Here is a 14,438-nt window from a genome sequence, read left to right on the forward strand (position 1 = left end):
ACTTTGTCTCATTTGTAACCAAGGCGTGTAAGATGAGTGTTTTGTCCTTCCTCCCCTCCCTTGCTGTTTGTACCCTGACTCACAGCAGTTTCCCTTGGTCTCCCTGGTCTCCTAGTTTGGCCTAGGGCTTTGAGGTTGTGCTGAAGGCTTGGGGGCATTGAAAAAAGCAAAAAGAGTCATAACAAGACGCTTCTGTCATCTCCTGCTGGCCGACTTGCCCTCAAGCCCCTTTGTCTCCCTATTTCAATGCCGCACATCCCTGCTTTTGCCTTCTTTGCTGGTTTTTCATCTCTGAATCTTCAGTCTTGTTGCCTACCAGTCCCTGACCCCTCTCCACCACATTTCCTTACTTATTCTTCTTAAGTTTATCCTCGTTGTGTTGTAATTCTCAAAGTCTGTCTCCCTAGTTTCTTGGCTTTCCACTCTTGGAGGTCCTGCCTACCTGGGGCTTCCTCCCCAGCCTCCTGGCCCTTTGTCAGGGGGGCAGGCAGCCTAATTCCCCCGGCGCAGCAGGAAGCTGCAGCAGCAGGGGTTAGGACTGGATGGCGCTGCCGGCTGGCTCCGTCAGAAGTCCTGCCAAGCCAACGATGGAAGACCTTTGCCAGTGTGGTATTAAGGCTCTAAATAAAATATTTTACAGATGTTGATTGCAATAGAGATGAGTGACGTTAATCCATGTCTTAAAAGCAGAATCGAACTGTTAATTTGTATTCCTCAAATTAATAATGAATGTTTGCCTCAAGTGTAATTGGGGAAAAAGCTCCAAGCTGCTTGGGATTAGGCTTCCAGGAAGTGGGCTTGTTGCTTTAGGATGGAGGTTGGTTGGTCTGCTTCTGGACTGGTTGTGGAATAAAGATTGATTTATGGAGTTGTGTTTTCAGAGGAGGGAGAAGAGGAATGGGGGGATCTCGTGCTGTACACTGTGAATTCCTGGCAGGGTTCCCAACTGGTTCTGGCTTGTCAGTTTACCAGTGAATATTTAACATTGCGCCACACTGCGAGGCTTGGCTGAAAACAGCAGTCAGCAAGAAGCTTAGCAGCAAAAGCTTGCACAACGCTGGGCTTTGGTTGTGAAGCCCACCTAAAAACAACGCACTAGCAGGAGGCACATCTTGAAGTTCAGATTTTTCCAAAGAGGCAGATGGCATGGGCTGGTGGTGTCACACTGTAAACCCCCCCCACCCCAAAAAAACCACCAGGATCCCGTGATGAAAGAAGCTCCCGCCTGCTTTGAACAGCGAGTCTGTCATGGCTGGTGTCTGCTGTGTGGCTCCAGGTCAAACTGTGATACGCAACTCCTGGAATTTACGCTTTTCAAGTTTTTCATGTTTAAATCGTCTGAGGGAAAAACAGAAGGGAGGGGGGGGGGCAGGAAGTCTCATAAATATTAATATTCTAATGTGTGAAAGTGGCAGGGAAGACCTCTCTGGTTTAGCTGCTTTCAAGCCCTGTTGGGGAGCTTTTCTCTCTTTTCTGTGGATCTTACTCCCTTTCCTTGCGTCTGTATTTCTCTGCAATTTTGGAAACTGACGATTTCATTTTCTGAACCTGGGCTCTGATATAAATAAACCTACCCTGAGTTTTCTGTAGGATAAATTAGATCAGAAAGTTGCTAGTAAGCTGTGAGATTGTGATTTGGAAAAAATAAAGTCTGAACTAAATCTACTGCCGTCTTTTGGCATTTCGATTAGCAAGAACTAGCTGAGTAAATACTCATATAAGCGAAGAGATTTGTTTTTTGTTTTGTTTTTTTTTTCTCGATTGTGCAGTGTTGATTCATAAAATTCGTTGAGATAAAATTGCATTCAAATGGTTTTTTCAAAAGCTGCCCTATATCAAGAAAAAATTGACTAACATGCCAAATTATTTAGCATCTTTAAGCAGGGGGATTACTGTGTTCCTAGGAAATCAACTTTTTAGGAAACTTGAATGGGTGACTGCCTGCATGCAATCACTGCTTCATGATGTCATGGTGTCTCTTTACTCTTATTAAACACAGCTGAATGATCCGAAACTATAAGTTTTGCTGTAAGCAGATATCAGAAGATTGTCTTCAAACACCTACTTGTCAAAGTTTTTCCAGTTTTATTGCTCAAAGGTGAAATTTCTTCCTGGAAGTTAGCATTGACTGAAATTGAGGTAATGTGTTGGACTCAGTTATTATTTCCTGTTGTTGTTATTTCCTGATTTTGTACAGGAAGACCTCCTAGTTCTTTTTGTTCTTTTTACAGTCAGATTTGGTCTGTTCAGGTCACATCTACAGGAAAAAGCCTGTGCAGTTTAACTCATCAGACGCACCTGTTTTTTGTACTTGTTGGTCAGAGGCTTGTGATAAGTCTTGAACTAAGTGAAACAAAGCTGTTGGTGAACATGTAATCTATCTAAGCTTTACTGCTTTATGTTTGTGGTTGAATAAAACACAGACAGCTACAAAAGTTTATATACAGGTATTCGCTGGGCTGACCAGGATATGAAATATTCAGATTCCAGTTTAAGATATTTTGATCAGGTCCTACCCCACTAAACCTCCCATGACCCTGGCATCTTAAAATGAGTTAGATGTGGTGAGTTTCACAGATGCTGGGGGAATGTAGGGCAGAGTCCGGCCTCTGTTAGGGATGGTGGAACAGGTCTGACATCTCTTCTGAACTGAAAAAGGAAATCCCTGCAGGCGCAAAGCAGAGAGGAGCATATAAGGGAGGAGGGCAAGGAGAGAGGTGCGACCCCTCAGGGGGAACGTTATTCTCTGATCGTCAGCTACACACATACTCGCTCACACGCTGGCATGCTGTGATGTGCTATGCTCAAGTTGCTTGATGTTTCTATTTTAATTTGGGCACGATATATGCGTTTTTGTTTGAAATTAGACTAAACTGATCCCTGTGTTTACATTAGTGTCATATAACAGGCAAATAGAATAAATGATGACAAACTAAATGTATGCATGTACATGCAGATGACTGCATGGACATGTTTGTATGAAACAGTGGTGTCATGTCTGACCTTTGACTGAGCTGGAGTGACTTGGATCTGGTTAGTAATGCTGTATGTTCAGCAGCAGTTTGAGGCTAAACAACAGCCAGACCAAAAGCTTGATTTTATTTATTTAGTTTTCATGTTTTTAGTGAAGCTGTGTTCCTTTAGCCCCGTGGTTACAATATACAGTCAATATAGACATCTAGTCTTACAGTTATGTCTGCATCTAATGTTTATATGTCTTGTTCTCCTTATTCAGTGACTGGATGCAGCCAAGGTTGTTTTGGGGTTCAGTGGTTTAGATTTTTCTGTTGCTAACTAACTGTGAAGGGGATAAGGGGTGATGGTCCTTCCCTCATAGACCCTACAGTAAGGCTTATTCCAAGAAAAACCAACCAGATAACCATGGACATTTCTTGAGCAGTTAACTATGTAACAAGACATGCCTGGGAACCGCTGCTCTCACGTTACTAATGATTTGGACATCTTGCGCTTGTCATTTGCTCTTAGATAGATTTTTGTGCTAACGCAGTCTAACTGCATCAAGCAATTTAAGGAGAGGAAGAAGATCTGGTTTAAGGGAATGGGAGAAGCACCAAGGTTTTACTTTTAGGAAAATAAGTTGAAAATTACAAAAATTTTTTTTTGACTCTTGATGAAATAAAATTTGGTTTTCTGTCAAAAAAAAAATCAACAAAAAACAAAAACACCACACAGTGCAGGGGGTGATTTCCACGAGCCCTGGCTCTGCATTTCAAATGCAGTGTTTGCACCATGGACATGGACAGGGATAGGAGGTGCTTCAGCTGCATGAAGCCATTAATAGTCTTAATGGTTAGTGCTTCGTTAGAGCAGGTTTTTTGAAGTTAAAATTATCATTTGTAAAATGAAAATTTAATAAATAAGATAGTGTGTGCTACTTTTGCTTCAAAGGTATCAAAGATAATTTTTTAGGCCATCCAGAGGTCAGCTATCCCAACATTAAGCCAAGAGTTCAATAAAGATTATCTACTTTTTCAATGCTACTAGATTAGTGCAGATAAAACTGTTGTTTGTGCTGAGTTGGTTTTTAAGATGTTTTTTATTTCGGCCAGTGACATCACCACCCTAGCAGATGTTAGCGCTGCTGTTTCAGAATTTTAAGTTATTTCCTAACATAACATGCAATTCCTGTGCTGGCATTGAATATAACAGTAGGAATGTTTTCTTTATTTAGTGGCCTGAATGATTGTTTCACAATATTCAGCATCTTATCAGCCTCCTACATTCTTCAGTTTGGACCTGCCGTTACCCCTAACAACCCATAGCATTTGCAGTGAAGGTTCCGCCGTCGACCTTTCACAATAAAAGTACAAGTGAATCGTAACATTACAGACTGTTGCTAAATTGTTCGTTATGCACAACTGTATTGGCTTGGGGAGACAATCAGTTTTAGGAAAACTCCCAGAAGCTCTGAAAAGTAGATCACTTTGGTTCATCTAAATGCGCCTTCAGGTCATTCATTCAACTATAACTTGCATCACAAAAATCTATATATTTGGTAATGCCAACAGATTATGTTAGGTGGACAAGTCACAGAAGTCTCAACACTTTCAAATAAATCCCTACACTAATGCAACTTTGCATATGAATATTCAGATTTAAGTCTAATGTTTATCATATGCTGAGATTATTTTAACTTATTGTATGTACTTTAATTACCACCTACTGGTTTTAGTTATTTATTCACAGTATAGAAAGAGGTGTTAAGGTGTTAAGACAGCCAATGTTATGCTGAAAAATTTGAATAATCAGATAAATAATCAGGCTGTTGATCAACTGCAGATGTGCTTCCTCATCCTGATCCTCCACATCTGCGGTCTCCATGCCATCACTGGGATAAAAACAACAGTAGGTGGGCAGGATTAGTATGCTTAGCCATATCAGTGGCCCATGTGAGCAGACTTCACACCTGTTATAAGCAGCCTCTCAGCTGCCCTGCTGGGTTGCTGGATGCATCCCACAGATGCATTGGAAAAAGCAGAATATATTTGTTATATAACCAGTTGCTTCTAGATGCAAGGAAGTACCAGTGACAACCAGTGCTTATGTTGCTTATTATACAGGATTTAAATTGTGGAGAGATCATATAGTTTTTTTTTTTCTCAGGGAAAAATATTGTACTCATCTGAAACCACGAACTCAACAAAAATGAGGACGTCAATTTAGACTTAGATTAATTTTGCCATTTTGTATACATGAGTGTATACAAAAAGAAATGTTGTTTAAAACAGCTGTAGACAATTTCGTTTTTTTAAAGTGCAGCCTTGAAAACTGTTATAAATACATAGATACAGTACATAGATTTATGATGAATCTCTTAATGCAATTAAAGTTAAATTTTAAAATCTGTCACAGTGCCGAAGAGTTGAACCAAAATGTGACTAAACAATGTTTCTGTGCCATAAAGACAAAAAAATATAACAATATTGACTCATTGGAAGCCAAGTAACACTGCATTAATATCACTTTTTACTCATAACATCTACATTAAACATCATTTATTTTTTATCTTACTCTGTTAAAATGAATGACATTGTATTGAGCTCAATGATTTTTTATAATACCTGAATACTATCATACTTTTTGGGATCCAGTTTCAGATTTAGTTGGATTTTATAAAGGAAATAACACAGATATTGTTTTTCGCAGCCCATCCTCATTTGTTGCCTTTTTATTTAATAAATATTTTTATTACATTAGCCCTCTAGCCAAGCAGAAAAACAGAGCCACGGCCTGCGGTACCATATGTCACTTCTAATATCTTTGTGCCAGAGGTGATGAAGCTAATTTGGTGGTCGGTCAGTGACATGGCTCACAAACAAAGCCCTAGCTGGTCCTGGAGGGCTGGCATCTCTGCTCTGCTGTGCAGGGCCTATGTTCAGCAACGTGAAAGACTATGAATGTGGCCACTGGGCACGAATGTAACCTAAAGCCTTGGGATCTTCGTCTTTATGTGTCGTGTATCTTTGGGTGTGTGTCTTTAATTCAAATGGAAATTAATTTGGTGGCGTTCTTCTCTAAGTACTGAGATTAGATGCAGCAATGGCTAAATAATGTACTGTCACGCAAAAACTTTTTTCATTTCTCAAACTTTCGCTAAATACTGTAAAAGTACTATATAGTTTATAAATTATCCTCGGTTTTAGTTGCAATATTGAATGTGAGCCCAACTTTCACTGAGGATGACTGCTTTCAGCACATCCTAAAACATAGGAAAATCCATGATACTATAGAGGTAAATACTCTATGTGGCTTTGATAATATAGGGGCTGAATCTCTGTAAAAACAGCAATGGTCCAACAACACATGTAAAGCCAGACTAGACTTCATGTCTGCTCTGAGGTAAACAGAATTTGTGCAGAACTGAACCACAGCCACCTTTATTATTGTGGGAGTTCTGCTACGCCTCAGAATCAGAGCTCTTTATGGGTCTAATGGTTAAGATTAACCAATAAAAACGATAGTATGGATCAGATAGCCATCTGATTGAGATATATAAAATATTTGGGATTTAGATTTATATAGTTTCAGTTACTCTCGATCCAGGTGGGGCTGGATTTAGACCCACATCTTTCAGATTGCATGACTGCTGTACTTTCCCATCAGCATCAGACGTCCAGGTTTTACTAATGATTCATGAATTTTTATGTTTTTAACAGAATGCTTTACTTTCTACACGATTTCATTTCAGTTTTTCACCACAGGTAATGTTTCCAAACATTTAATTTTCTTTCACATTATTGGTCTTTGTATAACCGGTTGACCAGCAGTGTGCAGCAGAGCTTGGTGGGAGAGGTGGTGCTAGGAGCAAAAATTAAACTGCATAACCTCCATAAGACAGTTTTAGCTATTTGGAAACTCTTTAAAAGTTTGATATAGATTCCTCCTAGCTATCATTGCCAAATGTGCAGTTCAATTCAAAAATAACTTTATTAATTCCAAAGGGAAATTAATGTTGCAGTAACTAAGGTTATTTTTTAAACAGGTGTTGCTAGCTATGTGCAGGAAGGATCTTTGACTTGGACTTGGACAACTTTTATTGTCATTTTGTATACACAGAATGTATACAGAACAAAATTTCGTTTAGTAAAGCTTTCAGACAGTAAATGATCTTGTGTATCAGTCTGTCTGGCACCGGATCTGGAGACGCTTCTGACTGTTAAAAAAATCCTCTGAAGAGGATGCTCACTGTTTTCCATAATGTTCTTCACTTTATGAAGAATTCTCCGTTGTGTAATAATATCCATAGGTTCCACAGGAGTTCCTAGAACAGAGCCGGCCTTCTTAATTAGCTTGTTGAGCTTTTAAAGGTCATTAGCTATAATACTGTTTCCCCAGCAGATGATGGCAGAAGAGATCATGCTCTCCACAATGTCAGTTGTGACAATGTAAAACAATCAAATTGAAATGTTTTTTAGATGGCCTTGTAAAAGTTGGTGATAAACCTTAATTGCAGTGGAATCTCCTGGGGCCATTAAACACTTAAAGACCAATACATTTCAGAAAACATTTGAGATCTCCTACTAAAAAAACCTAAAAACTTGAAGAACAAAGATCAGACATACACCACAGCTCAGTTAGCAGATTTAAAACCCAACCTGCTGTCCACCATGGCAGATAGACTTATTGGTTTCCATTATTAAACTTCCACCTAATCAATATAAATTTTCCCCTTTTTATATTCGCTAATAACCGTCGTAAAGATAAAATATATATACTTCAACTTGGCAAGTATCACAGAAGATATACTCTTAAACTGTTTTCATCTCAGGGTTATAAATCCAGACATCATTTATTCAGAGATGATGAAGGATAGTTATGAATGCTTACTTGCCTAAAGTCATGCTTATTCAGTCAGTTTTCTCTGAGCTCCTGAGAACTTGTGGCATCACTTGCAGTTTGAATAACTAGCCTAAATTAGAAGCCACTGATTTGCTTTTTCCTTAACATATTATGCATTCAGTTTCTATTTTAACGGAAGACTGACGGTGATGTGGCATTTTGAAAGGCTGTGAAAGCAGTGAGGGTGTGCATGCACAGCATCAGCCCCCAGGGTCCCCTCTCCTTAATGCCTGGGGGGGTGGGCTCTGTGCTTCACACAGCCTGCTCATTGACACACTAAGCTTGTTCCTAGGGGATAACACAGCTGTCTTAAAGGCTGCTCTATTTTTGCATACTTTGCCCACATAATTTTGTCTACCCATACGCAGACAGTTTTTCTGAATACTTTGTTTATTCTCTGTGATTGACGGGATGATTTTTTTTTTCACCTTGTAATCGAAGTGAGGAGAATAAAAAGAGTGAAGTGGTGTGGCTGGCGGTCTTCTTTCGACGGGTACCATGGCTGCCTGTCACTCGGCTTTTATCATTGAAATTGGAGTTTATCTTTTACAAGCTTAAGTGGAATGTTTTTGTTTTTCAAGTAATTATTAGCATCCTCCTTAGCAGCCATCTCTGGCTGATGAAACGATCACATCAAACGATGTTTCACGCTAACGAAGGAGCACGGGCTGCCTGGCTCCTGCCTTTACCATGAGGCACCTGCTTAAGTGACAGACCGGCAACAAAGGGCCCCCAGCCTTGAGAGGCCCCTCAGTACCACATTGGAGTAGGAGGCACAATGGGATAGGGAAGTGGCCCAGGCTTTTAGCCACGTGCCAGCTTGTGTTAAACAGACAAGCAGAACCGGAGCCCAGCAGAGCACGAAAGGAAGGGATGCAGAAAGGACAAGAGAGGGGGGAGAGTGGGGGCCAGTGGTTGACACCTGTTTGTGCTTGAGCTCTTTTTCCACCCCAGCTATAGACGTCAGAAGAGCATGTAAAGTGAAAACTAGCATACAAGGCATACAAATGTGCAGGTGTGCAGAGGGGTAAATGCAGATGAGGGTACAAGGTTTTTGTTGACGTGACTTATCCATGAAAGGTTGATGGAGATTTAAGGTTATAGAGGATAAGAAGTTCTATATTTACGGTATAGCATTTCTCTCTGTGGATATGAGAATCGACTAGGGCTGGACAAAAAATTTGGCCGCCGAACATTTTCAGCCAAAGATTATCGAAAAGTTGATTTTCCTTGTTTGGCCAATAGACCTTTAACACCAAAACTTGTGAAAACGGCACAGCCAGCACGCAGAAATGATGTGGAGTGTTGGAAGTAAAGCATTCAAGCAAGAGAGAACAGGCAGCACAGCAGAGTTTTAGAGTCTAGCGTGCTGCAGACAGGTTTTGACTGAAGAGGTGCGAGTTTAAACAACATACATCAGGCTCAGGTCAGTGGCACAAAATGCCATAGCAGTCCAGACATCATCAGCATTCTGAATATGAGAAGAATGCGACATGGAAAAGGAAACTGACACCAAACATGCCCACTGTGGCAGACGTGTTTGAATAGGAAAGAAAACTTCTCAGTGATTCTGCATATTCTTTAGACATTTGTAGTAGACATGTGCCAAGAAGTTGGTTTCAGACAAGAACCTTCTTCATCGCCCTTATTTGTTATTGGTAAAAAAAAAAAGTGATCTTGAACATATATATATATATATATATATATATATATATATATATATATATATATATATATATATATATATATATATATATATATATATAAATATAAATAAAAGCCACGACAGCTCTATGCGGTGTGGATGATGTTCCTGGGGAAAGATGACTTAATGTAAGCAGTAGTGTGCATCAACTGAGTGTTTAACAACATTAAACATTTGCCTTTTTCTTAAAACAACTGTATACAGTCAGATAAAACTTTCAGAGAGGACCTTCCATTTTGGAATTAATTATGTTTGTTTCAGATTCTAACTTGTGATTTTCTGTCAGTGTGACAAAGATGCAGCAAATCAGTGGAACTTACATTTAGCAATATGTGTTTTATCCACCATCGGGCTGCTGTTACATCTGCTGCCAAATTCCAAGGAGTCTGCACTGATGAAGGCTAGCTATTTAAGGGCTGCACGGTCCACTCGCCCTACCCACTAGTTAGGGATGGCCCTTAAGTGGCGCACCCTCCATGGGAACGCACAAATAGAGGGTTAGTGCTTAAGGGCTGGTTTGGGATTTTGCCAAAGAGTTACTCTAAGATGACCATACTAACTACGCTACTTAATAATAACATGCTAAAGACTTTTTAAATATTAACTCTGAATGTCTTTAGTTTCTGATTTTAAAATAGTGAAGCTGTTTTACATCAGCTGCTGTCCCACACAGGGTGTGATGTTTCATCTGCTCCCAGTATAAATGTTTATTGGCAGATTTACTCAAGGAAAGCTACATTTGGTAAAAGCAGGTTGAATCTTTAGGATAAACAGAAATTTTAAAAGAGCCATCCTCTGATTGTTTAAGGTTCTTTAATACTCTTATGAAAAAAAGTTTGGCAGATTTTAGCATCAGGATGAGTTGTTTGACTTGGCTTTCAGAGTTGTTTCAGAACTTCTTCTTTCATCACTGACTGTTTCCTCTTTTTTTCTTTTCTTTTTTTTCTCATAGATTGAGCGACAGTGAAAAATATCCGCTCTTCATTTTCTATTCTGTCAATTCTTGGACCATCCTAGTAAAAGACCTCAGAAACTAGCTAGCATGCTGAGGTGTAATTGGTCCTCTTCCCCTCTCGGTCTCCCTCTCAGCTCATGGCCCAATGAACACGAGCGCTTGCACATTTGGGCTAATGATTTTGAATAGTGATTAAAATGAATTGAAAAGTGTGCCGCTTCTGTAGTATCCGGACCCCGCCATCATTAGAGGCTTTCTTCCTCTCTCTGTCTCTTTTTCTCTTTGTGTATCATCAGCGTTAGTCAGGCAGGGGTTTGAGAGGAGGCCTGGGGTAGGCTTTCATGAGCCCAGACTCAAAGGTTCTCCATTTCTTGTAATCATGGACACCACTCTTCCAGCACTTTTGCCGTCTTCTTCTGGCTCCTCAAAGGTGGCTTTGATTCCTTCCCATCCTACGCCCAGGCCTGATAGTGTCACATTGCATTTTTCCTCTCTTGTTCACTCCGTTACTTGCCCTTCACTCTTTCTCTTCCTCAAAGCCGAGCTAGTCAGTATGTCTTTATATTTATTGTCCCCAGATTACGAGCTGATTTAGCAAAGTTCTTCTTAGAGCGAACAATGCCAGGACCCTTCTACTGACACACTCTCTTCCAGTTAGCCTCAATCCACCTTTTTTATCATCATCATTCTCTTTCTTTTGGGTTTTTCTTGTTCTCCTGTTTTTAATGAATTATGCAGGAAATGTGGATTAAAGAGGAGCAAAAGCCAGCGCCAGCCTCTGTGGTGCACAGCCCCGCTTTGTCTCTCTCAGGACCACAAACTCATGAGGGTTATGATCGTACCCTTTTCCTTCTTCCAGCACTTTTCTCAGTTGTGCATCTGTTGCTCTGTGTCCTTCATCATCCCTGCTGTGGCCTGCTTATTTCTTTTTTCCTCACATTTCATGTTTCCGTCATCAAATTTGGAAATAAATGTTTTTATAGCTCTGAGAAAAACACATTGCATACATTTGAAATTGCATTTTGTGGAACTTCATAATTTTTTTCAGAGCATTAAATGGCATATTAGCCTGAATTAGGTATTTCCTTATTAGGATGGTATTGAAGACTGCGATGGTGACAGTGATTGGGATTAAGCCCCATTTTCCTCATTCTTCTCTGGTTTTCCATCATCCTAACATCCCTACAATTTTTTATGACCTTAAGCATCTCAACCACTAAAATATGGATCAGCTTTTTGCATCGGTGGCAAAAAAAAGTCAATTGACCAAATATTCTTCTGGCATGCAGAATGTGAATTTATCGCACCTGAATTGGAATATTCTACCAAATATTGCCTGCAACTAACACCGTCTGAGTGCTACATTAGACCAAAAATTTGGAGGATAGCTGCGATTTGATATATTGTACAGTTTTAAATCAGTTTAAATGGACTTCAGAAGCATGGAATGAAGAAGTTGCCTCCAAATACCCTGGTTTTATGGTGTGAGTGTATTAATAGGAAATTAAAACTAAATGTTTACATTGAATTACTTCTATTTAAAGCTGAAAAGGAACACAGATTTAGATTTTTGCCAAAATGATCAAACATTCTGATAATTACACTTGTTTGCAGGTTGTTTTCCCTTTGAATTTTTTAATAGATTTTAATAGATTTTTTCAGTTGTATTCTTTATAGGAAAACACACTCAAAAAAGCAAATAATTGCTGCTTATTTCACCCTGCTGGTGCTGCTGAATTATCATTTTAAAAGTTTTCAAACAGAAATACCTTAATAAGTGTGATAAGTCGTGGTCTGTTATTTTAAACACTGTCACTGTTTTTGTTATGTGAAATATTCCCAAACACCCAAATTTGTTAGCTGCCCCTCCCCCACCCATTGCTGTTCACTGCCAGTCAGATTAGCATTGTGCTACTCCAGGCAAATTTTGAAAGTTTTCTGGAGACCTATTAAAAACATTTTAAACATTTTTTGTATTATATATATATTTTTTGTAGCCATACTTAAATGACTAAAATGCCTTATTTCAGCTTATATCTCACATAACATTATGTACAGGAAAGAAAATAGCGTTTGTTTACACTGTCACTGGTGGCATGGAAAACAATGATTTTTGTTTTCCTCCCTTGGCTCACTTCCTCACACTGAATTTATTTAGTATAAATAGGCCTTTTAAAAGGGAAATTCCCAATGTAATGGAACTCTGAGTCTTTTTTTTATTTTAATAAATGGATAAATATGAGCACACGCTGATTGTAGAATTAATGCTAATAATGGCTATTTTTAAAAAGTATGTTTTCTGTGACCCCAGGAACACTTGGTGAAAACAAAGAAAAACTATTTAACCTATTAGATATTATTGAATATTGAGTCTTTTTTTTTTCTCTGCATCAAAATGTGTTTAACATGGTTTGAAAACCACAATTTCAGCTGAGGCTCTAAGATGCAACTATAAGTAGATCGTAATATTGGAACTTTTGTCAGCTGTTCAACATTTATAAATGAAATATGTTTGAACTGAGAAACATGTTTAGTTTCTGCAGTCGTCACTAATAATTATTTCTGAAGCAAAAAACCAAACAAACCCCCGAAACCGATGTAATTTAGTTTGGTATAACACCATGTTTATTTTTGAAAATAGCTGCATTTTAAAATTTATTTGCTGTGAGAGGATGAGTTTCACTTGTAAATCCATCCATTTTTTTTTTATTGAGTGTTAAAAGAACATTATGCTGCTCTGAGAACCACTTGGTATTTTGTTACCCATTTAGTAGGAAACGGGACAAAGAGAAACGGGTTGAGAAGAATTATCTCAATCTATCAAAATAAAGAAAAAATTTATTTATTGATATAACTTTGAACAAAAAATTAAGAAAAATTGTATAAAAGTTAAAGCCTCTGCATAAAATTAAATCAATAATCATAAAATAAAATTTCTGCCTATCTTGCATTTATTTTTTTTATGTTTGAGATTTACTATTTACATGTGCTGCATCTCTTTCTAGGAAATTATAAGGTATTATTATGTTTTATTATCATGTAAAGTGTCAATCCCCAAATTTGACCGTTTTTGAAAAAGGTTTTAAACAAAGATACTTCATTTTTGAGCTGAAATAGAACTTGTAAAACTGCAAGTAAAAATGCATTAAATACAATTTTAAACACAACAAAATACATTTTACAAGCAAATTAATTCATCTTCAAATTATTGAATGCGTTGAAATTACTTTTCAAACTAATACATTTAATTTCAAATAATGTAATTAAAGATTCAGCCAAGGCAATTTAAATCCAGATTCTGCCTGTTCTTATGATTGCAGTTCTTATTTGTTGTGGGTTCACTTTTGCTGTCTTTGTATTGTCTTTTCTTTTTCTTCTTACATGCGAGTCTTTATTAAAAACAACACACCAGAGAGAACTGTATTTATCATTATTAGTCAGTATTGGTTAGATGGACCACATTATGCAAACACTCATAAATCTTGTAACCATTTACTCACCAGTTGAACATTTATTAAATCCCTGCTTCCTGTTCATTTAAAGTTTGATATTTTTCCATGTAATTCCTCTGTCTGTGCATGTTTTCACTTTTCTAGAGAAAACCAATAGCTATAACACCTTGAATGTGTTTACTTGCAGGTGGCTCAGTTGATGTGGAATGCTGCATCCTGCAATCTAGAATCTGTTAATTGTTATCTGTTAGCATTGCATAGTTTTTATATTATATCACTGCTGCACTTTAATAAATGGAAATGGCACGAGAGCTGTACAAAACAAAATTTCGCTTTGTATACACTCTGTGTATACAAAATGGCAATAAATGTTTTATAAGTAAAAAAAAATGTATATATATGGTGTAGTCAAGATAATCCAAGACTATCCTTGAATTTCAACTGAATTTAATTTTGAAACCACGTG

The 14,438-nt window shown here is 38.2% G+C and overlaps 1 protein-coding gene across 1 annotated transcript in view; it reads left to right on the top strand.

The window, feature by feature from the left end:
- Window positions 1-14,438, top strand: part of nek7 (NIMA-related kinase 7) — a 103,458-nt gene that overhangs the window by 14,027 nt on the left and 74,993 nt on the right. The gene's annotated exons all lie outside the window — the stretch shown is intronic.

Source organism: Cyprinodon tularosa, unplaced genomic scaffold (assembly GCF_016077235.1).
Source record: "Cyprinodon tularosa strain WSP-4 unplaced genomic scaffold, ASM1607723v1 ctg106, whole genome shotgun sequence".
In the NCBI taxonomy this organism is placed as follows: domain Eukaryota; kingdom Metazoa; phylum Chordata; class Actinopteri; order Cyprinodontiformes; family Cyprinodontidae; genus Cyprinodon; species Cyprinodon tularosa.